Source organism: Leopardus geoffroyi, chromosome B4 (genome assembly GCF_018350155.1).
Source record: "Leopardus geoffroyi isolate Oge1 chromosome B4, O.geoffroyi_Oge1_pat1.0, whole genome shotgun sequence".
NCBI classification, from domain to species: domain Eukaryota; kingdom Metazoa; phylum Chordata; class Mammalia; order Carnivora; family Felidae; genus Leopardus; species Leopardus geoffroyi.
In genome coordinates, this window is record NC_059341.1 from 72,036,629 (window position 1) to 72,060,445 (window position 23,817).

Sequence of the window (23,817 nt, forward strand, 5' to 3'; positions counted from 1 at the left end):
CTCCACCCCAGATCTTTTCTACTAATGGTGGACTCTACCTTGATCATCATTTGGAACTAGATCCTTCAGTTTCTATGCATGTTGGATGAAGCCTTTCTTACTGCCAAAGTTAAAATAAATTTATTTATTCATTTATTTACTTATTTACTTATTTATTAATTTATTTAATGTTTTTATTTGAGAGATAGTGAGTGTATGAGCATGAGTAGGGGAGGGGCAGAGGGAGATAGAGAATCTTAAGAGGCTCCATGCTTAGTGCAGAGCCCAATGCGGGGCTCAATCCATGACCCTGGGATCGTGACCTGAACATAAATCAAGAGTTGGATGCTCAACCAACTGAGCCACCCCTATTTATTGTTTACTTATTTTTATTTTTTTAAATTCAACTATGTATTTTTTAAATGTTTATTTATTGAAAGAGAGAGAGAGAGAGAGAATGCACATGGGTGGGGAAGGGCATAGAGAGAGGGAGTTAGGGAGAGAGAGAAAATCCCAAGCACGGGGGGCTGGATCCCAGGAACCATGAGTTTATGACCTGAGCTGAAATCAAGAGTCAGATGCTTAACTGAATGACCCACTTGGGCACTCCCCTATTTGTTTTTTTCTATATGGTTTCAAACTAAAGGCTATTAAAAGTATTCGATTTTCCCCCCAAATTAGCACTTCCATTGCTAAGAAAATGTCACTCATTTTGTAATCCAAAGCACTACCTTCATAAACCATGAGTTTTCTACAAGTTTTAGGGTCCTGCCTCCTACCATCTACACTGGAATTTCACCTTAATTAACTAGCACAATAAACTATAGGCTGTGCAGACTGACTTGTGAGGTCCTGTAGCAAACCAATGCAAAAACATAAATTTAGGTCAATAATAAGCAGAAGTACAAAATATGCCAAGAGAAGCTTCTGAAAAGTATGATTGTCTGTCTCATCCTGCCAGTGGGCTGGGCCCTTTCATAAGATGAGGACTTCCTGAGATGTGATGCTATCTTTCTAGCTGTCAGTACAGCCCTCCCAAATCTTTGTGACTTTGTACTGTTTATAAGTCTCAGTGCTTACTCATCTTTATTTTGGTAAATGTTTCTTCCCCCATACCTAACCTTTATAATTTCTCTTCTTACTCAATGAAAAGACTTTAACTTCATTATTATTCCATGTTTACCTGCTTCTACCTTGACTTTCTTACACACACACATGTACAATACCCATGTATGTGTACACACACATGTGCATGCTCAAAAGCATGTAAGTGCACACACACGCATACTCACAAATGCATACACATACAAACATATATTGAATGGATTGTAATCCTTATTTCATGATACTTTCATTATTGATCTATGTAAAACCATCTTTTATGTATACATCTCTATGTCAATCTTAGATGTTATCAGTTTCAGTCATTGTCCATCTGCTCGAGAATCCACAAAGTACACATAATTTAAATTAGTCCCTTATGTTCCATCTACCTCAAATCTACATAGTCATTGACATCCCTTTTCCACCCCCCTTCATCTGTACCAAGTCCAGTACAAAGGGGAGCCAGGAATGAGTAATGATTTCTTCAACTACTATTGTTATGTGTGTTTTTTTTTAATAGGCAAAGAACTGTATTAACCTGATTCCAAACTTTATTCCCAGGCTTCTTCAGCTTAATTAGCTGCAAAGAATGAATTGTGTACAAGCAACAGCTGCAAAGAACTTCAGGGTCCATGGGGCTGGGGCTTAAAATTATTAGAGAACTAGATTTTATCAGATCCATGAACAAAATTTTAAAAAGTAGTCATAATATAAAATAGCAGCTCCCAGTAACTTCTTTAAGTTTTATCATCTTCAAAAGTTGGCTGCATTCAGTTTGCTTCGTTGCTTCATCAGTTACCCACGAGATCTGAAACTCCGCCATCCTCCTCTTCCCTGGTAGTGAGTTGTGCTTTTCCATCCACAGATTGTGTGGGCAGAACTTCAGCCAGTCTTCTTAAACCAGTTTGGTTTAAGATACTGCGTAGCATGTCTGCCAGCTGCTCTGTCGCAGCATGGCCTGTGATGGCGAACGTGTTCGCTGCCAGGGATGCCTGAACTTCAGGGTTGTGGAAGTGGATCACTGTTCCTTGGTTTGTGAACATACTCACTTCTTCAATACCAGAGATATTGTTTATGTCTAATTTTTTACGAATGTTGTTTATCATCTGCTGCCGCCGTTGTATGAACCACCTTCTTCTTTCGGTGAGCAGTTCCTTTCCCGCCAGTGTGCACTTGTGCTTGCAGTTTGGCGAGTTCCTCCTGGTTCATGATAGTTTCTTTCATCTTGTTGGAGTGGAAATGGGACTGTGTGGAGGACTAGGGTTGGTATTCAGGGGGTCTCGGGTGGACCCCGCTGAGATTAGGTACACACAGGCGAGGATGCAAGATGGCAGCTAGAGCTAACTCTATATTGTTTAACAAAGTCTTAATCTAAAAGGAAACTATCGTTGGCAAAATTTCAAGTATCTGAAAGCATGGGAAGTAGGATTTAGCATGAGAAGTTATTGGGAGCTTGAACAAGAATTTTTTTAATTTTTTCCTATGAAACTCTACCAAATAATTGTGATCCCCCAATTCTTTTGTCTGTGAGACTAGTCTCGCCTCTGAATATTCTTTTATTTACTTATTTTTTTTTAAGTTTACTATTTATTTTGAGGGGGGGGGCAGAGAAAAATGGATAGAGAGAGAATCACAAGCAGACTCCGTGCTGTCAGCATAGAGGCCAGTGCAGGGCTCAAACACAAGAACCATGAGATAATGACCCAAGCCGAAATCAAGAGTCAGACACTTAACTGACTGAGCCACCCAGGTGTTCGGCCTCTGAATATTCTTTTAGTAACCAAACCATGCCAGAGGCAATGCAATTTGCTATGATAAATCAATGAGTGGAGCTGTCATTTTATGGTAAATAGAGAATTTCAAAAAATCACTATAGCTTTGTTCTCCCCAGGCCCACTTCATTTCTGTATTTCTCAGCCCTCCGCTTATCATATTTCCCCAGAACTGTCTTCTGGAAACTTGAGGTAGACCAGCCACCTATACTACCGAGCATACAGTCTCTCCTATATTTACAAGGATGGGAATGCTGAGCTCAGTGCTCCAAGATATGTGTGATTTATTCATACTTGAGCTTTGGTGAGGTAGAATCACTGCATGCTGTCTTTTTTTGAGTATAGTGTTTTCATGTGTCTTTTCATGGAGCAGTAAATTTGGGGTAGGGAAGGGAACAAAGACTATATGTCAAAGAAAATACTTTGTATGTTTCATCCATATTGAGAAAGAACAGACCACTTTTAGGTTTCCCCTTACACTTCAAAAATATAGCTGGCTGGAATTTTCTTGTAATATACCATGAAGTAACTTAGTACTTAATGAAATGAAATTTGAGTATCACAAAGAGGAAATAAATGACAGGCCAAAAAACTGCCATGAAATTACATTAAAATGTACTTGGCGTACATTTAAATTACCCTAGTTGCATTGCAAAAATAGCACAGTGATAGAGTTGCTGGAATTAAAAGAACAGAATGTTGCCAAGGTTGAAACTATCAAAGGCAATTGAGTGTGGTTTTTTTTTTTTTTTTTCCCTTGTGAATAAATGAGCTGATTTTTTCCCTTTTGGCATAAGATGCTAAGATGATCTATCCTATCCTATCCTATCCTATCCTATCCTATCCTATCCTATCCTATCATCTTCAAGTAGATTCTAATTTTACACCTATATTACATACACACTTCATTATTTGTTTCCATTAAAGCAGTTATAGTATATACATATCTTCATTGCTGACTTTACCACAGTATAATTTTTCTATGCAGAATATTATAGTGCTAACCACAGGTCTCTGAGGTTAATGAATTGGATACTGAGCATCATTGCTTGTTGTAAATCTGTCGTAGCTGTAGAAGACTCCAGTTAAGCTACCCTTGATTATAACATTATAGGAATGTTCTATGGTAAAGTTTTACCCGCAATTGGTTAAAGTTTGTAGACCTGACTGGGGGAAGGGAGAAGGGTACTAATATATCTGATACTCTCTACTATAATTGCTGTTTTTTTTTTTTAATTTTTTTAACGTTTATTTATTTTTGAGACAGAGAGAGACAGAGCATGAATGGGGGAGGGGCATAGAGAGGGAGACACACAATCGGAAACAGGCTCCAGGCTCTGAGCCATCAGCCCAGAGCCCGACGCGGGGCTCGAACTCACGGACCGCGAGATCGTGACCCGGCTGAAGTCGGACGCTTAACCGACTGTGCCACCCAGGCGCCCCCTATAATTGCTGTTTTAAATACATTATCACACCTAACTTTTATAAAATCCAATGACCTAGATGTTATTATTCCTATTATATACAGGAGGAATGACAGATTTACCTAACTAATGTCATAAAAACAGTTTTAAACCCCCATACATATGTCTGCTTTACCTCATCATACTGTTTAAAGATTCTACATTTACCTAACACTCTAAGTGTTTAATGAAAGAAACAGAAAACAAAACGAAACAATGTGACCCCCTGCAAGAAGCATTTTTATATATATACATACACACATATATACACACATGTATAGATAGAGCAATATATATTATATAATGTATGTTATTTGTAATATATGATAAATGTATAAATATAATATGAATATCATATACATATTGTTACTAACTGAATATTTTCTTCTGAACTTCATATGTTTAATTCCTAACCCCCAGTACCTCAACATTTAACTATATTTGAAGATAGGGTCATTAATGAGGTAATTAAATTAAACTGAGGTCATTAGTGTGGGGCATAATCCAATATGACCGATGTCCTAATCAGAAGAATAAATTAAGACATAGCTACACAGGGAAAACCATGTGAAGACCCAGGGAGAAGACAGAGAGAGGCCTCAGAAGAAAAAACTCAACTCTGTCAACACTTTGATATTGGACTTCTCCAGATTTAAGAGAGATTAAATTTTTGTTTCTTAAGCCACTCAGTCTGTGGTACTTTGTTACGGCAACTCTAGCAAATGAACATACTTGTATAATATAAATATAACAGAAATCAGTGCAACTAGTCTCAATCCCCAATTAATGTTTTTTTTAATAATAAAGTTACCTTTGACATTATTCTTAGTAATATATATATATGTGTGTGTGTGTGTGTGTGTGTATATATATATATATATATATTTTTTTATATGTCTCCTCAGGCAAGGGTAGCAAAAGCAAAGGTAAACAAATGGGACTATATCAAACTAAAAAGCTTTTGCACAGTGGGAAAAAAAACCGGAACAAAATGAAAAGGCAACCTAGTAAATGGAGAAGATTCTTTCAAATATATATCCAATAAGGGGTTGATAAAATATATAAAGAACTGCTACAACTCAATAAAAAAAAATCAATTAAGAAATGGGCATAGGACCTAAATAGACATCTTCCCAAAGAAGGCATACAGATGGCCGTCAGGCACATGAAAAGATAGTCAACATCACTAAATTATCAGGGAAATGCAAATTAGAACCACAATGAGATGCCACCTCACACCTGTCAGAGTGGCTATTATCAAAAAGATGAGAAATAACAAGTGTTATTGGGAGAAAAGGAGACCCTTGTGCACTGTTGGTGGTCATGTAAATTGGTGCAGCCATTATGGAAAATAGTATGGGGGTTCCTCAAAAAATTAAAAATAGAAATACCATATGATCTAGCAATTCCACTTCTGGCAATTTATCCAAAGAAAACAAAAACACTAATTTGAAAAGATACATACACCCCTATTTTCATTAGAGCATTGTTTACAATAGCCAAGATATGGAAGCAACCTAAGTGTCCATTGATAGATGAATGGCTAAAGAAGATGTGGGGTGTGTGTGTGTGTGTGTGTGTGTGTGTGTGTGTGTGTGTGATGGAATATTACTCAGCCATAAAAAAGAACGAAATCTTTTTTGCAACAACATGGATGCATCTTGAGGGCATTATGCTAAATGAAATAGAGAAAGACAAGTGTCTTATCATTTCACTTATATGTAGAATCTAAAAACCAAAGCAAATGAACAAACGAAATAGAAACAGACTCATAGAGAACAATCTGGTGGTTGCCAGAGGGGAGGGAGGTGGGGGTGATGCGTAGATTAGATAAGGGATTAAGAAGTACAAGCTTCTAGGGGCACCTGGGTGGCTCAGTTAGTTAGGTGTCCAGCTTTGGCTCGGGTTATGATCTCATGGGTCATGAGTTCCAGCCCTGCATCAGGCTCTGTTGTGACAGCTTGGAGCCTGCAGCCTGCTTCAGATTCTGTGTCTCCCTCTCTCTCTGCCCTTCCCCTGCCTATGCTTTGTCTCTCTCTCTTTCTCTCTCAAAAATAAATAAACCTTAAAAAAATATTTTTAAAAAGACATACAAACTTCTAGTCATAAAATAAATAAATCATGGGGATGTGATGTACAGCATAAGGAATATTATCAATAATGTTGTAATAGCTTTGTATGGTGACAGATGGTAACTAGACTTATGCTCATTTCATGATGTATAAAAGTTTCAAATCATTATGTTTTACACCTGATATTAATATGTCAATTATAATTTAATAAAAAAGAAAAAATAATAAAGAGTTAAATAATACAAAAACAATCTGATACCATGGATTTTTACAAAGGCAATTTCTAGGACCTGGATGCCTTTGGTTCATTACATGTTATGCCCAGTCTCCCACATATTCAATATTTGCATTACAGAGTCACAGCAGTAGTTGATTTGAAGAAACATGACCCTGGGGCACTTTATTATTTACAGTCATGAAAAAAGATTCAATCATGTTTAGTCTATTGCACTTACATAAACACAAGAACTGTATTATTAGATTTTAGAAATATTTGCAAGTTGAAACAAAATGGGTTTTCAAGTCAGCGAGAAATTCAGTTTACTCAAACAGCTTTTTCTGTCTAATCATGTGTTAAGGTGGAATAGATGTTACTGAAAACAAACCTCATACTTCCTTCTCTATTTGGACATTAATGCTAATTTACACACTCTGCATTTCCAATGTGCTTTAGAATGTATAAAGCACCTTTTGAACACTGTCTCCTCTTCTGTGAAGCCTTCCCAGGCTCTGCCAGGAGATTCAGCACCATTTGATCTCATGTCACTCAGCTTTCCCTCTGTTACAGATTTCACTGCAGTGTAATGTAGTTTGTTTACTTATGTGTTGATTTTCTCAAAGGCAGCAACTAAGCCTGTTCAGATTTCTGTTCCCAGGGCCCAGCAGCTCCTGGCACACAGCAAGTGTCCAGTAAGTGTTCATGTAGCTTCTTATGCTATGCCTTCCCAGAATACTATTTTTACAGCTGATGAATCTGAGATTCAGAAAGTTTAATTGAGAAGTAGGGTTAGAGAGCAGAAGTTGGCGTGAAGGAGGAGGTGATATGGCGACGTTGGTGGGAAGTCAGAGGCTGGAGCATCTTAGGCATTGATATTTTGTTTCATAGGGATGGAAAGCCATGAACAGTTTTAAGTAGATGCATGATATGGTTTCATTTACATTTTTTAAAGATTGCTCTGACTGCTGAAAGAAGCAGGGAGACCAATTAGGAGGACGCTGGAGGCTCCCTTGAGAGAGAGATTTGTGATTTAGACTATGGAGAAAGCAGCTATGATGAAAAGCTGTAGATTGTTTCTACATGTATTTTAGGAGGAAAACTCATGGAATTTGCTGATGTTTTAGACAGGATGGGGTTGTTGACAAATTTGACAAAAGTTACTTGTTACCTGTTATGTGTTAGTCACTGCTTTAGAAACTGAACATATATGGGAAAAAGCAGGTAAGGTGCCTCCTGTCAGGACCTGCCGTTTATACTGTGGTGGGGTTATACAGACAAAAACAAACAAAAAGCCCATGATGATTTTTACCTTAAGGAAGATAAAGCACTGTGGGGACCCCAAGAGGACACTTTAAATTGTGTGGCAAGGGAAATTCCCATGGGTACTTTATTAGAGAGCTAATGACAAGGAACCAGTCATATAAAGTTCTAGAAGAAAGTGTTACATGCAGATGAAATGATTAGTGCAAAAGCCCTGAGGTGGGAACAAGCTTGACATGTTACAAGAACAGAAATAAGGCCAGTGTAGTTTGTAGGAAGTGAAAAAATTGGAGGGTCATTTGGAATTAGGTAGGTCCAAGGGCATAAGGAGGCAAATTGTGGTGTGGAGCCTTTTGGACCACCCTAAGGACTATAGCAGGAAGCCATTGTGAAATTGTAGTTCTTCTACTGAGTGTGTAGAAAGGCAATATGAAAAACAATGATCTGGGTAAGACATGGTGTTGGCTTGGGCCAAAATAGTAATGGTACAGATGGAGAGGTGTACATAGATTCCGAATACGTCTTGAAGGGAAAATAGTGAAGAGTAAGAGATAAAGATGGTTCAAAGATGACCTGTAACATGGGACCTTGAGCACCTGGACAGATGATGATGCCATTTAGAAATGGAAAATTGGCAGAGGAGCAGATTTGGAGATGAGAATCAAGGTTTCCCTTTGGACAGGTGTCTATTTAACACCCAGGTTATTGTGTCAAATAGACTGATTATCAGAGAAAGAAAGTTTCTGATTTGAATAATGAAATATTAAATGTTAAGTGGAGGTGCCTATCAAACACCATATTGAAGATATTGATGAAACATCCTCACTTATTTAAGATCGATTTACCTTAGGCAAATCAATACCAAACCAAACCAAAAACCCAAACTGTATTTATGAGGGGGTAGAGTCATATTACCATGACCTCCATTTGGTTGAGACATGGTCACAGTTCCTAGTACAGAGTTGACAGAGAGGAACATGTGCTCATTGAGCCAGATATGCTAAGCTGGAGGAAAGAACATATAGCATAGCTCATGCACAGTGCACAGGGAATCTGGAGCAACTCACTTCTGGATTCTCCCCGCACACACCCATGTTTTGCTTTTCTAAAAACCATCTCTGGACTGACTGTCTCTAATCCCTGGGATACCCCAAATTTCCCTCTTTGTTTTGTAAAGCTGGTGGAGACAATAGGTATGCTCACATTTTCCCCAATTTCCACTGTTTAACCTTTGGGAGCCATAATTGAAGTGGTAAGACTTAACAAGTGTTAGTTTTAACTACACTGGAAGAAAATTTATTGTGGATTACATGTGTAGATTTTAGGGGAAAATGTTACTCTTTATTCTAATACTTTTAATATAGAACCACATTCAACACACAAATCAATGGAATAATTTACTTATTAAAATAACATACACTGAACTAATTTTATATTTAAAAAATCCTTTGTTCGATTTTGTGAGCTACTTAACTCTGCAGTCACATTTCTGATGTATTTGCTAATGGCGTGTCTTCCCATACATTATCTAAAAGTATTCTATTATCCTCATTTCAGATTCAAATTCAGTTTCAAAGCCCCTATTATGACCTGAGCAAGGTATTTTTATGCTACTTATTGAACTAGCACATAGGCTCTGTGAAATAGTATTGTTATCCCAATTTTGTACACGAGGAGGCAGGCTGAGAGTGGTTCGTGAATTGCTCCATATCAGGTAGCTAGTAAGTGCAGGAGCGGACACCCACTTCTTTCTCTTAAAGGATGATCAACCTGGGTTTAAAAGTTAATTTTGCTTCCTCATCCTACTAAAATATCTACTTTTCCAGCTTGCTGTTTATGCAGTTTACTGAATCATATGCTCCGGCTTTACAGAAAGTTAGCTTTATTCTCTAATAATTTTCATATTCCAGAAACGTGAAGTGTAAAGCAAATGATGGCTCTGAATTCTGTCTCTGTCATGGCTTTTACCTGAGCTTCCGATTTATAGAAGTTTCATAACATCAGGGTCTCTGTTTTCACTCAGTGCCCAGAGCAGTAGACACTCAATAAATGTGTATCAAATGGATGATGAGCCTATATTGTCTACTAGATATCTCATCTTGACTGTCCCAGAAACTCCACTCATTATTTTCCCCTCAATTCTGCTGTTTCCTCCAAGTCCTGAAAATTCTTTCTTTTCGTAACTATGGGATCTGTCCATTATTTGCTATCCTTTCTGCCATCTCCCCCATTTCAGATGATCACCCTCTTTCTCCTGAAATACAACAGCTCCCTAACTTATCTTCCTGCCTACTTCCTTGTCCTCTATTAATCCATTCTTTGCTCAAAAGCCAGAATAAAATGCCTGCCTTGTTTAAAAAGTCTTTCAATGGCTCCCCCTTTAGATGGCTTTTATGGTAACTTCCAAAAATTTTAATAGGATTTCGAAGTCAGTATCATGAAACCTCTGCTTGGCTCTTCAGCTTTATCCCTCATGACTTCCCACCTGTAGCTTCTTGACACTCTTAGCTGTAGCCTTAATAAATATCTGATTCTTAGATGGCTTGACACTATCACTTGCCTTTGGATCTTTACTCATTTTACCCCTCCGTCTGGAGCACTTAAAGCTTTTTCTTTTTTTAATTGTGAAATAAAGCATAAAAGAGAGAAAGACATACACATAATGTATTATATAATCAGTAATGATAAAGTGAACACCTGTTTATCTTCTAAGTCAAGAAAGAAAATCCCGCCAATATCCCCAGAGACCCTCCAGTGTCTCCTTTATATTATACCCTCCTCATCTCCTTCCCCCCCACATACAAGCTAACCACTATTCAGACTTTGTGGTGATTATTTCCTTGCTTTTCTGTAGAGTCTTACCAATTTCACATGAATTCCTAAACAGTATGCTTTAGTTCTTCCTCATTTTTAAATTTATATAATTATGCTCTTTATTTCCTTCTTCACTCGTAATTGTGTTTGCAAGGTTTACGCATGCTTTAATGAGTAGCTCTGGTTATATCAGCATGTCAACTTCCCCAATGAAATTGGAATTTGATTGCAATTTTACTGAAACTGTAGACCAATTTGCAAACAGTTCACATTTTAACAATCTGAATTTTCCAATTTTTGAACAAGGGTTTTATTTCTCTTTATTTTGATCTTCTTTAATGTTTCTCAGTAAATTATATAATTTTCCCAATAGATGTGTTGTTTGATATATTACTAGGCACTTGGTAGCTTTGCGCAGTGGCAGTATCGTAGCCAATGAGGTTTATCCGAGGCGCGATTATTGCTAATTGAAAACTATTACTAGGCACTTGGTATTTGGGGATACTCTCGTAAATTATAGTCTTTTTTATTGTTTTATTTTCTAACTTTTGCCAGTACAGAAGACAAAACTAGATTTTATATATTGATCTTGTATCAGCAAGCTTAGTAAATTCTCTTTCTAATTTTTCTGATTTATATGCAATTTATTTGAATTTTATTACTAATCATATTTTCTGTGGATAATTGCAGTTTTGTTTTTAATTTTTTCAGTTCTTATGCCTTTTGTATCTTTTTCTCATCTTACCATGTTGGCTGAAACCATCAATCAACTCTTCAGTAGAAATGAGGAGAATTGTTTCTGATTTCTAATGTCTTTATTAAGTGTGATATTTGCAGTGGGTTTACTTGTGGTTTGCCTTTATTAGTTTAATAGTTTTCTTTCCATTGTTAGTTTGCTTCAGAAAAAGATTTTCTGCCTCTGTGGAGAGAGTCATACCATGATATATTTCAGTTAATGCAGTGATGACATTGATTTTCTTTTTCTTAAAACATTTTTTTGAACCTCAGGTACACAGAATTAGATTAATTATAATTCTTGATTCAGGACGCTGTCTCCTCTCTAGTTCGTTAATGCTCACATTATGAATTCACTTAATTCAGTTAACTTTTTAATACAATAGTTATGTGTAGCACTGTCATGCAGAGAAATAGCTGTGTCACTCACAGTAATTGACACTAACATGACCTGCCTCCATTTCATTCCCTGCCTACCCAATTAAAGGTATTTATTTTCTGTTTAAAACATTTTATTATGTTTTTTTTATTTGTGTTTATGAAAAGGATATCATGGTGGCACCTACCTTTTCACGTAATGTTATATTGCTAAAATTTACCCATGTTTTTGCAGGTACTTACAATTCATTTGTTTTGACTACTGATTAAAATTCTGTTGTGTGAATATAACAGAATTTATTTGGTTGTTCTCACTTTGAGAAACATTTGGGGTGCTTCCAAGTTTTTGTCATTATTAACAGTGCTTTTATGAACACCCAGTATGTTGATTAATTTGCTAATATTGAAATAAGCTGCATAATCTGGTATCAACATTTTAGTAATGTGTTTAATTTTTCTGTGGTGCTGGATTCAATTGCTAATATTTCTTTAGATTTCTAAAGGTTTCTAAAGGCATCTAGTTTAAAATGCAATATCAGCCTGTATTTTTTTTTTTTTTTCTAACTCTGCTCTCGTGTATATATTCAGGCATCATAGAGTAAATTGGGGATTGTGTACTCCTTTTCTGTTCTTGGGAAGCATTTGTATAAAACTGGAATTATTTATTTATTGAATTATTTATTGAATGTTTGGCAGAACCCAATGAAGACATTTTAATCTAGAGATTTTTCTGTAAGAATATTTTTTTATAAATGATTCATTTTCCTTAATTATAATAGAGTGATTTATAGTCACCATTTAATTTTTATCTTAAATTGTTGTGATAAATTATACCTTTCTCAGCATTTATCCAGTTTTGTCTACATTTTCAGATTTATTGCCATAAACTTGTTCTCAGTCTTCTCTTGGTATCTTTAAGCTCTGCAGAATTTGTAGCCATGGTTCATTTTTCATTCCTGAGATTAGTTATGTGCACCTATTTTTTCTTTCTCATTCTTTATAGTTTTTCAGTTTTATTTAGTCTTTTCAAAGAACTATTTTTGTTGACCCTCTCAATTGTAGCTTCCTTTCTTTCATTAATTTTTGTTCTTATTTTTCCCCTAATTTTCTACATGTTTTGCTATTTCTTTTTCTAACATCTTGAAATTAACACTCAGTTCATTACAGGCAAACTTCTTTTCTAATATATGACTTGGGGTTCTAAGTATTGCTTTAGTTATATATGACTATTTTTATAGTTATTTATTTGTTATTGATTTCTAGCATAATTTAATTTTGGTCAGAGTGCATACTTTGCAGTTTCAACATTTTGAAATTTGTCGCGACATATTTTACAATTTTATATATGGTCACAGTTTGAAAATCTTCTGACATGTTGTAAAATGTGTATTCTATATTTTGCAAGTACATAGTTTTCTCATATGTTCTTTAAGTCAAGTTTATTCATTATATTCAATTCTATACTTTTACCAATATTTTTGTCTCCTTGTTTCAGTTATTAAGAGCCAATATGTAGTTATGTTAAAAAAAAAAAAACCCAAGAATCATAGAGTCTATTTCCTTTTAATGTGCTAACAATTCATTTTGATATTTTGATGAAATCTTAGTGGTGCATACCATTTTTAAATTGTTCTATTTATGTGTCATATATTTGTGTGTTGTATATGTTATACCATATAAATGTTGTATTATATAGTGATTCTCTATTTCTGGAAATGCTTTTTGTCTGTAAAGTCTGCTTTGTCTGGTAATGATGTAGAAACAACTGTTCTTCTTTGTTGTCATGGGTATGTATTTTTTCCACTTACTTCCTTTCAACAATTTAGCATCTTTATGGTTTAGATGGCTCTTGTAAGTACACATAAATTTTTAAAATACAATCTGAAAATCTTTGCCTTTTGACTAGACCATTCAGTCCATGAACATTTAATGTAAATGCTGATATATTTGGGTTTAAATCTACCATCTAAATTTGTACTTTAGTTTTGACTCTTTTTGCCTTTTTTTTTTTTTTTGGTTGGATCAGTATTTTTCCACCATTTTATTTAGTTTCTCCTATAAGTATGAAAGTTATAAACTTGGCTTTACTTCTGTTAATGTTACTGTAAGAATTTTAAGAAATATATCCTTCTCAAAATTTCATATAACTGCTTTACTCTTCCCAATTTGCTTTATTTTTCTGTATTCTTTTCTTCATCTATGTTCCCCCTGGGATCATTTTACATCATTAGTTCTACTTGAAGTAAGTTCTTTATTAATCCTTTAATGTGGGTCTGTTAGTAACAAAAACCCCAGTTAGATTGGTTTCATTCCTCAGTTTTAGAAATTCCTTAACTTCTATGCTTTTCATATATTGGCATTGTGCTATTCTCTTCCACTTCTGTATCTCGTTTGCCAATCAAATGCATATGAAACCTTCTTACTATATCCAAACTCACTTCTGTTTCTTTCCCTCACCATTTTGATTCACCATGTTTTGTTCTTCTATTTATTTATTTACTGAAGTATAATTGACATAAAATATTATATTGATGTTGGGTGTATAACAGTGATTTGACATTTGTGTAAATTGGGAAGGGTTGCAATTATAAGTATAGTTACCATCTGTCACCTTACAAAGTTAATACAGTGTTATTGATGTATGTTCCCTATTCTGTATATTGCATTCTCATGACTTATTTATTTTGTAACTGGAGGTTTATACTTCTTGACCCCCTTTTCATTGGTCCCCTACATGCCCCCCCCAATCCCCTTCCCTCTGACAACTACCAATCTGTTCTCTATATTATAGTCTGGGTTGGTTTTGTTTTCTTTGTTTTGTTTTTTAGATTCTACATATAAGTGAAATCATGAGGTATTTGTCTTGGACTTATTTCACTTGGCATATTGCACTCAGGGTCTATCCATGTTGTCACAAATGGCAAGATTTCATTCTTTTTTACGGCTGAGTAATATTCCATTGTGTATATATAACACATCTTCTTTACCCATTCATCTATCAGTGGATGCTTAGGTTGCATCTTGACTATTGTAAATAATGCTGCAGTGAACACAGGTGTGCATATATCTTTTCACATTAGTGATTTCATTATGTTAAGTTCTTAATAGGTTCTTCTGGCCTATTTCTAGTCTTTTTTTCTTTTTTTTATTAAGTTTTTAAAAATTTTAATTCTAGTATAGTTAACATACAGTGTTATATAAGTTAAGGGTGTATAATAAGTGATTCAACAATTCTGTACATTACTCAGTGCTCATCATGATCAGTGTGCTCTTTAATCCCCATCACTTATTTTACCCATCCCTTTATCCACCTCCCCTCTGAGAAACTTCTGTTTGTTCTCTATAGTTGAGTCTGTTTCTTAGTTTGTCTCTGTCATTGTTGTTTTTTTTCTTTGCTTATGTGTTTTGTTTCTTAAATTCCACATATGAATGAAGTCATGTGGCATTTCTTTTCCTCTGATTTAATTTCACTTAGTTCTCTCCTTAATCTGTTAATCCTGTTTTTAGTTTCAGTCATCATTTTTATTTATAGAATATCTATTTGATTTTATTTTCCAAATTTGCCACGCCATTTAAATATTTTTTAGCTCCCTCTTGAAATTTTAAAGCTTGAGGTTTATTTTTTTAACTTTTATTTCCTAGAACATAGTGAACAGTTGTTTAATGATCTGCATCTGATAATTCTCATATTTCAGTATTTTGAGTCAATGTTTATGTTGTTTCTACTGATTCTCACTCTTAATATCTTGTTTCCTTACATACCCTGGGCATACATACATTGTCTCTGTAATAGACATTTTGTATCTGAAAAACTATAGGAATAATTTAAGGCTTAAGATGATTGTTTCATTCTTCAGAGTGATTTTGTTTATTTCTTCTGTATGTGCTTCAGATCTTTCTCAATACACTTTTAAGGCTTGACGTATCAGGAACTACCCAGAATGAAGTAAGGAAGCTGGGATGGGAGTTCATGCAAAGGCTATTTTAATAGTTCACCCTATCTTAAGGGTGTATCATGTTCCTAACTTAATGCCAGGGCTGATCTATCAGAGTCCCCACCCTTGGGGGTGACTAGGCTTTCATTCTGAATCATGAACTGCTCAAGGTTTTCAAGTCAGAATTGCTTGTGAGACCTCTTCTAAGTAAACCCAGCTTTGATTAGAAGGTTTACCTGTCTGGAATATCTTTCTTTTGTATTTTGTGCCAGTAATTCCCATTACCTTGTTAGAACTTTGATGCTTTTAAAGCATATTGCTTTTATACATTACCCAGGCTTTTTAGTTTTCAGCCATTGTTTGATCTAAATTTCCTAGTTCCCTATTACCTAATGCTGAAACCTAAAAATTACATCTGCCTAGAACAGTCACTTTTCATCTGCTTAATTTTTCTTACTCTTATGACTCAGTTTAGACATTTTTCTAGTAAAGCCTTCCTAGGACTTCAAATATTGTTTAAATGGCTTTCCTTGTTTTCATAGAATGTTTTCCTTCTCTATTACAGCACACATTCTACATTGTAATTTATACTTGTTTATAAACACCCATTATTTGGCAAGCTCCTTGAAGACAGGAACTATAGCTAATTCTTTATCATTTAATTATCATTATTCAGTACAATTCATGGCATACAATAGACATTAAATAGATATCTGCTCAATAAGTAAACGAATGTTCTGTAAATAGGACATTGAAAATAAGTTCATGCATTTTAAATACACACATACAGAAATGTTATTTCTGTATTCATCAAAACTGTATCAAACAAAACAGTGATATCTGCAGGTATTTACTGAGCACTGATGTATGCAGAATGCTGTACTGTAAACAGGGCACTGAACTTCTCTCTAGACTGGTGAGAAAAAACAGCCATGCAAGTAATTCTTTATATATGGTTATGGGTTTTACTTCACCAGTGTAATATGCTTAAACTTTCACATTGCTTTAAAAATAAAAGTGAAGAAATTACAGATAAGAAGAAATGTGTATATTTTGTAGCATAGTATTTATAAGAAAAGTTGTAAGATATGGAGCCCAGGCAAGAGGGTTAAGTGTTGAGTAGTGAAGCAAAGAATGTAAGAACATAAGGAGAGGGGCTCTTACGTAGAGTTTTTGTATCTCAAGTGCCAATATAGTTATACATAACAGTAACACTCAGGAAGCATTTGTAGAAGAGAGGACAGGAAGGAAGGAGAGAAGGAGGAAGCAGGCAAGCAGTGGGTTCCATTTTTCCTAGATCTAATCATTTAATACATATGTAATTATAAAAACCCAACCTGATTACAACTCTCATCAATAGTCAGTCTTGTAATAGCTAAAGACAGAGGTATGAGTTTCTACTAATCTCTGAAGCTCAATTCTGGATCCTACTGACATATTCAACTGGCTTCAATTTGGTTAGACTATCTTTTACGACAAGTGAACTCAACTGATCATCATGCACCACGTGCAATCTTACCATCTGAATCATTCTTTTTCTTTTCTCCTAGATACTGTATTTTTTTAAATTTCTGTCTGAAGTTACTAGAGATTATTTTGATAGAGGGCAACATTTTGCATTCAAATTGAGCTTACTAGCAAAAATATCTACATTTGTATGGGTCTCCCCTTTTTTAATCCTACTGTAGGATTTTAAATTTGCTCTGTTATATGTATTTCCTTATTTATTCCTAGTTTAAGCATGCCACGACCTTCTCAAGTCATGATTTTTTGTCACTCAGAGTGTTACAGTTTTCATTTTTTTTAGACACAAAAAGCAAATTTTCTTAATTTCTTTTAAATAGCAATGAAAATGATGAACGGAATAAGGTGGAACACAGACCTGGCAACTTGATACTACTGCTCTCCTCCCCCACCCACCCAGGCTAGCATCATGGCTCTTGCTATTTACCATTTTTGGGGAATGGGAATGCAACAAACTACAAACTCTACCTCTAGGATAAAGATTGTTCCATCAGAAGATTTTACCAAATACACTGAAATTAAGATGCTCCCTGAAACAACATTACTCTCATTTATCAAAAGTAAACCCCTCATCAGAACAGGAATTGTTAATTTGTATTACTTGTTCTTTTTGAACTGGTTTTGGCTCTTAGTGATTTCCATTCTTAACCTACATAGTCCTAATTTGTTCAATAATCCATTATAGAAGTTTTCCAGTGGGTGGCATTAAATTTATCAGTATATTGTTTTCTTTTAAAAAATTTTTTTAACGTTTATTTATTTTTGAGACAGAGAGAGACAGAGCATGAACGGGGGAGGGTCAGAGAGAGGGAGACACAGAATCTGAAACAGACTCCAGGCTCTGAGCTGTCAGCACAGAGCCCGACGCGGGGCTCGAACTCACGGACCGCAAGATCATGACCTGAGCCGAAGTCGGCCACTTAACCGACTGAGCCACCCAGGCGCCCCAGCATATTGTTTTCAAAGGTGTAAAATGTGACTTTGGAAATTGGAAAATTTGATGCTCTTCATACCTTTGGTTGTTTTTTTTTCTCTCCTCCATAAATTTATCAAAGCAAGTCAACAATACCAGTATAGTTTATCTACTAGATGCTCAGTATCTTAGGATATAGTCTTTCACAGAGACACACACACATATGCGTCCATACATATACATACTTAAAACTGAAGACTAATATAAAAGAGGTGGTATTTTACGCTTTGACTCTACAAGTGTCTGAGATACTTCATATGTCTTTGTCAAAATTTTAAAGATCGCTATTGATTCACAAAAGACAGAAGCCAAGTAGACACTGATAATTTCTGCTTTCCATCTGATAAAACAACATTCTATCATGTTATTTAAAATAACATATTGAAGTTATGTTGAATAGAAACACGTCCACGTGAAGCAAAATTCAAGTCAAGTGAAAATATATTTGGGCAAAAATGAATCTTCCTCTACCTGAGAGGAAGCTAAACATGTTAGGATCATGTTTAACTGAGAGTGATCGAAACCTAAGAGTACCATAGGCTTAGGTTTGGGCAGTTGTCCAGAATCCCGACCACCTTATATAATGTGCTGCACTGCTCTCTTTAGCATTCTAACTCCTAGGCCAAGATGGGTGTTGGAAATCCAGTTTGATTCTTCACATTCCAGCCTATGGGAAGGAGGAAAGGAGTCCTTAAGAGCATACATCTCTGTTCTTTTGAGGGCACATCTCAAAAGTTGCACATATGGCTTAAATTTACATCTTCATGGCCCACATCCAGTTATATGGCTTCTCTTGCTTTGGCTGCCAAGTGCTTGCAAATCTCTGGAAGAAGGGGGAACAGATTGTAACAAATGATGGCCTTTGCTATCTTCTCCTGCCCTCCTCTCCTACTCAGTTCCTCTCCCTAGAATCTAGTGCTATGTTTTGTATCATTTCAGAAAGGATATGTATGTGTGTACATTTATATATTCATGTATATATTTTATTGCTTTTTGTTTATTGTATACAAATGTTGTGGAAACATATAGACACTATTCCGCACAATTCTTTGTTTAATAATGCATTTTGGATGATCTTTCCACATTGCATAGGTGAACTATAATTTATGTAACCACTCTCACTGATACACATTTACATGTTTCCAGTGTTCACAGGGAACCTTTTTTTACATGTATTACTTCATATTTGTATGAAGCTGAGTATGTGTTACTACAAATGTAATTATTGGGCTAAGAGGAATGTGCATTTTTAATTTTGATAGGTGTTAACAAATTGCTTCTTTTAGAAGTTATACCAAATTACACTATCACCAGTAATGCGTGGGAGTATTTCCTGTTTTATCAGACACATTTACCAACACAGCATATTTTCAACATTTGTAATCCTTGCCTTTGATAGGTTGAAAAAATGGTGATCCTTTGTAGTCTTGATTTGTATTTTTCTTATTTCAAGTAAGATTGATAATTTTTTTTATTTAGTGATGGTGGGCTTCTCTTTCTTTTTCTTGCCATTCAGAATATTTTATTTTCACAAAAAATTTTTTTGATGTTTATTTATTTTCTAGAGAGAGACAGAGTGCAAGCAAGGGAGGGGCAGAGAGCAAGGGAGACACAGAATCCAAAGCAGGCTCCAGGCTCCAAGCTGTCACAACAGAGCCTGATGCGGGGCTCAAACTCACGAACTGCGAGATCATGACCTGAGCTGAAGTTGTACGCTTAACTGACTGAGCCACCCAGGTGCCCCCAGAATATTTTATTTTTATGTAGTTGAACTTATCAGTCTTTATGTTTGTGGCTTCTAGGATTTGTGTTATAATTAGAAAGTCTCTCCTGCTCTGAGATGATGAAAAAAAAACCCACATAGATTTGTTTAGTGTTTTTTGTCTTTCTCTGGTAGTTTTGTAATTTCATTTCTTTGTGTTTAAGATTTTGATTTATCTAGAATTTCTTTGGCTTTAGAATGTGAGGAAAGAAATCTACCCCTATTTTTTTTTTTTTAAACTGGCAATCTGCTAGTCCTATCATTCGCTGAATGGAGCTATCTTTTCTCCCACAAACTTGAAATGCCATGATCATTATATACTAATCTCTGGAATTTTTAGTCTTCTTTAGTGATGCATATTTTTCATTCTCCACCAGTACTATATTATTTTAATCAGTTAAATTTTGTAATATATTTTCATATCTGAAGACTGATCCCCATTCTTTTCTTTCACTTTCAGGATATTTTTGCCCGTCTTTCTTTTATCTATTTGAATTTTTAAAAAAATTTGTTTTAATGTTTATTTATTTTTGAGAGAGAGATAGAGCATGGGCGGGGGAAGAGCAGAGAGAGAGGGAGACACAGAATCCGAAGCAGGCTTCAGGCTCTGAGCTGTCAATATGGAGCCCAACGCAGGGCTCGGACCCATGAACCATGAGATGATGACCTGAGTGAAAGTTGGATGCTCAGCTGACTGAGCCATCCAGACGCCCCTTATCTATTTGAATTTTAAAGTGAATTTATGTTACTTAAAAAATTCTGTTGACATTTAAAAATATATATGTAATCTCTTTTTACCAGCATTTCTCTCTTCCTTGATTTTCTTGTTCCACATAGAGTACAGAAATCCCCCCCCTTTTTTTATTTCTTCAATATTTTTCTCACGTCTCATCTAATTATGTTTTTCTAATGACCTCTAGATAATTTCAGAAATTAAAAGTCTTTAATATTCTTTTGTCAATCTTTGAGTTTGAATCTATCTTATATATTTTAGTACATTATCTTTTCAGTAATAGGCATGATCAGGCTTAGGTCAGATTAGAATTGACATCTTCACAAAGTGGACAGAATATATAGAAACGGGCTTCTAGGTTATTATCTTGTATGAATTAAGGTCAGGCTCAGTTAATCATAAAATTGTACCTGAGAAACCCTGGAGGGGCTGTTATGCATTATTGCAATCTAAGAGTTTATGTATTTCTCAGGTTTAAGAAAATTAGATTAAATACTAATTATGAGTGAATTCAAGCCATTTATTGTTTACACTTAATTATTTAAGGAAAACAGTTTTGGGGGAAAACTAAGGAAATGCTGCTAAGAATTCTGGATGGTATTGTCAGAGGACTAATGGAGATTCAGTCAAGAGCACTGTTGGTGGATATTAGAATGATCGATAGGAAGAAAAGGTGGTAGGATCAGGAAAACAGGATTCTCTATAATCCAAACTTAGCTTACGTTCTTGGATGGATAGTGACCACTTAAAAGAAATGCACTACATATACAATGTGCATAGCATTCATGAAACTTCATATGTACAGAGTCTAAACAATTACTAGTGCATCCTTTTGTAGAGACCTCTTCACTCATTCTGTATTAAGCTGGGGGATTAAGAATTTTAACTTGATCATGGTCAATAGGGTAACAAAGAGGTTAAGAACTATGAGAATTATAAGGTCCTTTTCTCAAGCTGAGTCACATTAAGTTAGCATCAATTAGTTCTACTTTATCTTAATGACCTATGTATGAAGGTAGAAGTTTTACTTTGTTAATAAGGTAATGTACATTTCACCATTTTAAAGCCTGTTTATAAAAGATCTTAAGAAATACTTAGCTTTCTCCCTTGAGTAGATATTCTGGGTTTTAGCTTTCTCTAATAGAAAGGGAGAGAATTATGTTTTCTTACGATAATACATTTACCATACGAAGGAGAGCTGGAAGCTGCCTGAATAAGATATTAATATATCCATAATGTTTATTCCCTTTTTTTAAAAAAAAGCTGGCTGTTGCATGGAAAAAATCTATTTTCACTGCTTTTTTCCAGCTTCTGTAACTTAGTTTGCTGCACACTGTGTTTTAAAAAGTCAATTCAGATAAGACGTTTAGTGTCATCATTTAGACATGCCATTTTCTCCTGCTACAAGGAATTTAAGTGACAGCAATATAGTTTGAACAATTTCTGAAAACACACTTTTTCTTTTAATCTATACACAAACTCAATTAGCGTCCAGGTCAGTAAGTGGGAAGGCATTTACAGAATCAATCATTTTGGGTTAAGGAGTAGACACCCTGCAAGCTTACTAATGGGATGGAAATAATGCCTGGAGTCTCTCCAAACAGTAACGGTCCCAATGGAGCAATTAAATATGTATGAAGAATGTTTGCAGAGAGGTTCAAACACTTCAACCTGCAGTTTATATTTTTGGTTTAATTTATTCAGCACCTTCCAGTGAGCTGATGCTTGATGGTCTAAAAACATTCTTGGGTCTTGCATACACTGTACCCTGCACAGAGCGTTTACTGACAGTTATTCAGAAACCGTGGTTGCTTTTAATCATCTCAAGAAGTACAGGCAGAGGAGGGAGAATAGGAGTTTGGGATTAGCATTCAGGTACTTAACACTGCTTCATTAATAAATTTGGCACCATTAAAAGAGTATGTCAGACCATCTTCAGCCCATTTAACGGAAAAGTACCAGCATTAACGAAACCCCCATGTCTCCTCCCAGCAGTGGTATTTAGTCCTTCAAATTACAATTCACTTATGTTATTGCTGTCATCTGTATCTTCCGATCATTACTTTTTTCTCACAAAGAGAAGTCTGTGTGATAGTGACTAGATGCACTTTATGCCGTGATGAATAATGGAGCTATTATAATATTACTGATTCAATCAACTATGAAAAAGCTTTTTGGTGAAAAGGGACTGCTTTTGGGGGAAATGGGGCAGAGGGGTGGGTGATTTCTTTTGTAAGTGTAAAATAAATGAACACGCATTGGATACCAAATTTTGAAAAATAAAGTGTTTTGGGGAAAAATAAAAGCACAGCCAACTGAGAAGGTAATATTTTCTTCTATGCTCTAATCTTTTATTAATGACATAGAATGTAAAGATACTTAATAAACATTGTGTTCTCTTCCTGGGGGTTTGTATTTAAGCATTTGTGGGAGACTACCTCATAATCTCTCATAAGACAAATTTGCTCATTCATTATTTTAAGCTGAAGTCTGCAGGAGATGGAATTGTCAAACAACTAGAATCTATATAATGTGCAAAATAGGCAAAATATCCAAGGAGGGTCAAGATTTTGAGAGGGCTCTCAGTGACATGATTGCACTGGTAGCGGTCCCAACACTTTCCCCATTCTGTCCAATCTCATCCTAAGGAGGAGTGGTGTTATGGGGATGAGAGCCGGTACTCCAGAGTGAATGACAACTCTGATGGATGCACTACAAAGCCCAGGCATTCATCTTTGAAATAGATTTACAACATTATTAAAGGAAAAGGCCGAAAGCATCACCATAATTTAACTGGATATAAAATGAAAACAGGCCTTCTAAAATGGAAACCTGAAATCCCAGGGAGGCATTTAAAAGGTGGTTACTGACAGATCTGTCATGGCCAATTTATGAGCTGTGAAAGCTCCGTGCTTTCAAAGCTTCTTTCAGGACACCGGCATTTAAGGCTCATAAGGCCATCGGTTGGATGCTCTTCTTATACTGAGGAAATCCTAAGGGTGGTTGTAAGATGATAGATTGAGCTCCCCTGAGACCTGGCATTTAATCGTCTGTGATAGCAACATGAGGCCAAGTGTAGTTTGACCAGTGTCCCAG

At 35.5% G+C, this 23,817-nt stretch overlaps 1 protein-coding gene and 2 pseudogenes across 6 annotated transcripts in view; 2 read left to right on the top strand and 1 right to left on the bottom strand.

Moving 5' to 3' along the window:
* The window catches only part of TMEM117 (transmembrane protein 117), a 490,241-nt gene that overhangs the window by 345,147 nt on the left and 121,277 nt on the right, over positions 1 to 23,817 (top strand). The gene's annotated exons all lie outside the window — the stretch shown is intronic.
* LOC123591559 lies at positions 535 to 2,473 on the bottom strand (annotated as a pseudogene).
* Positions 11,088 to 11,250, top strand: LOC123592240 (annotated as a pseudogene).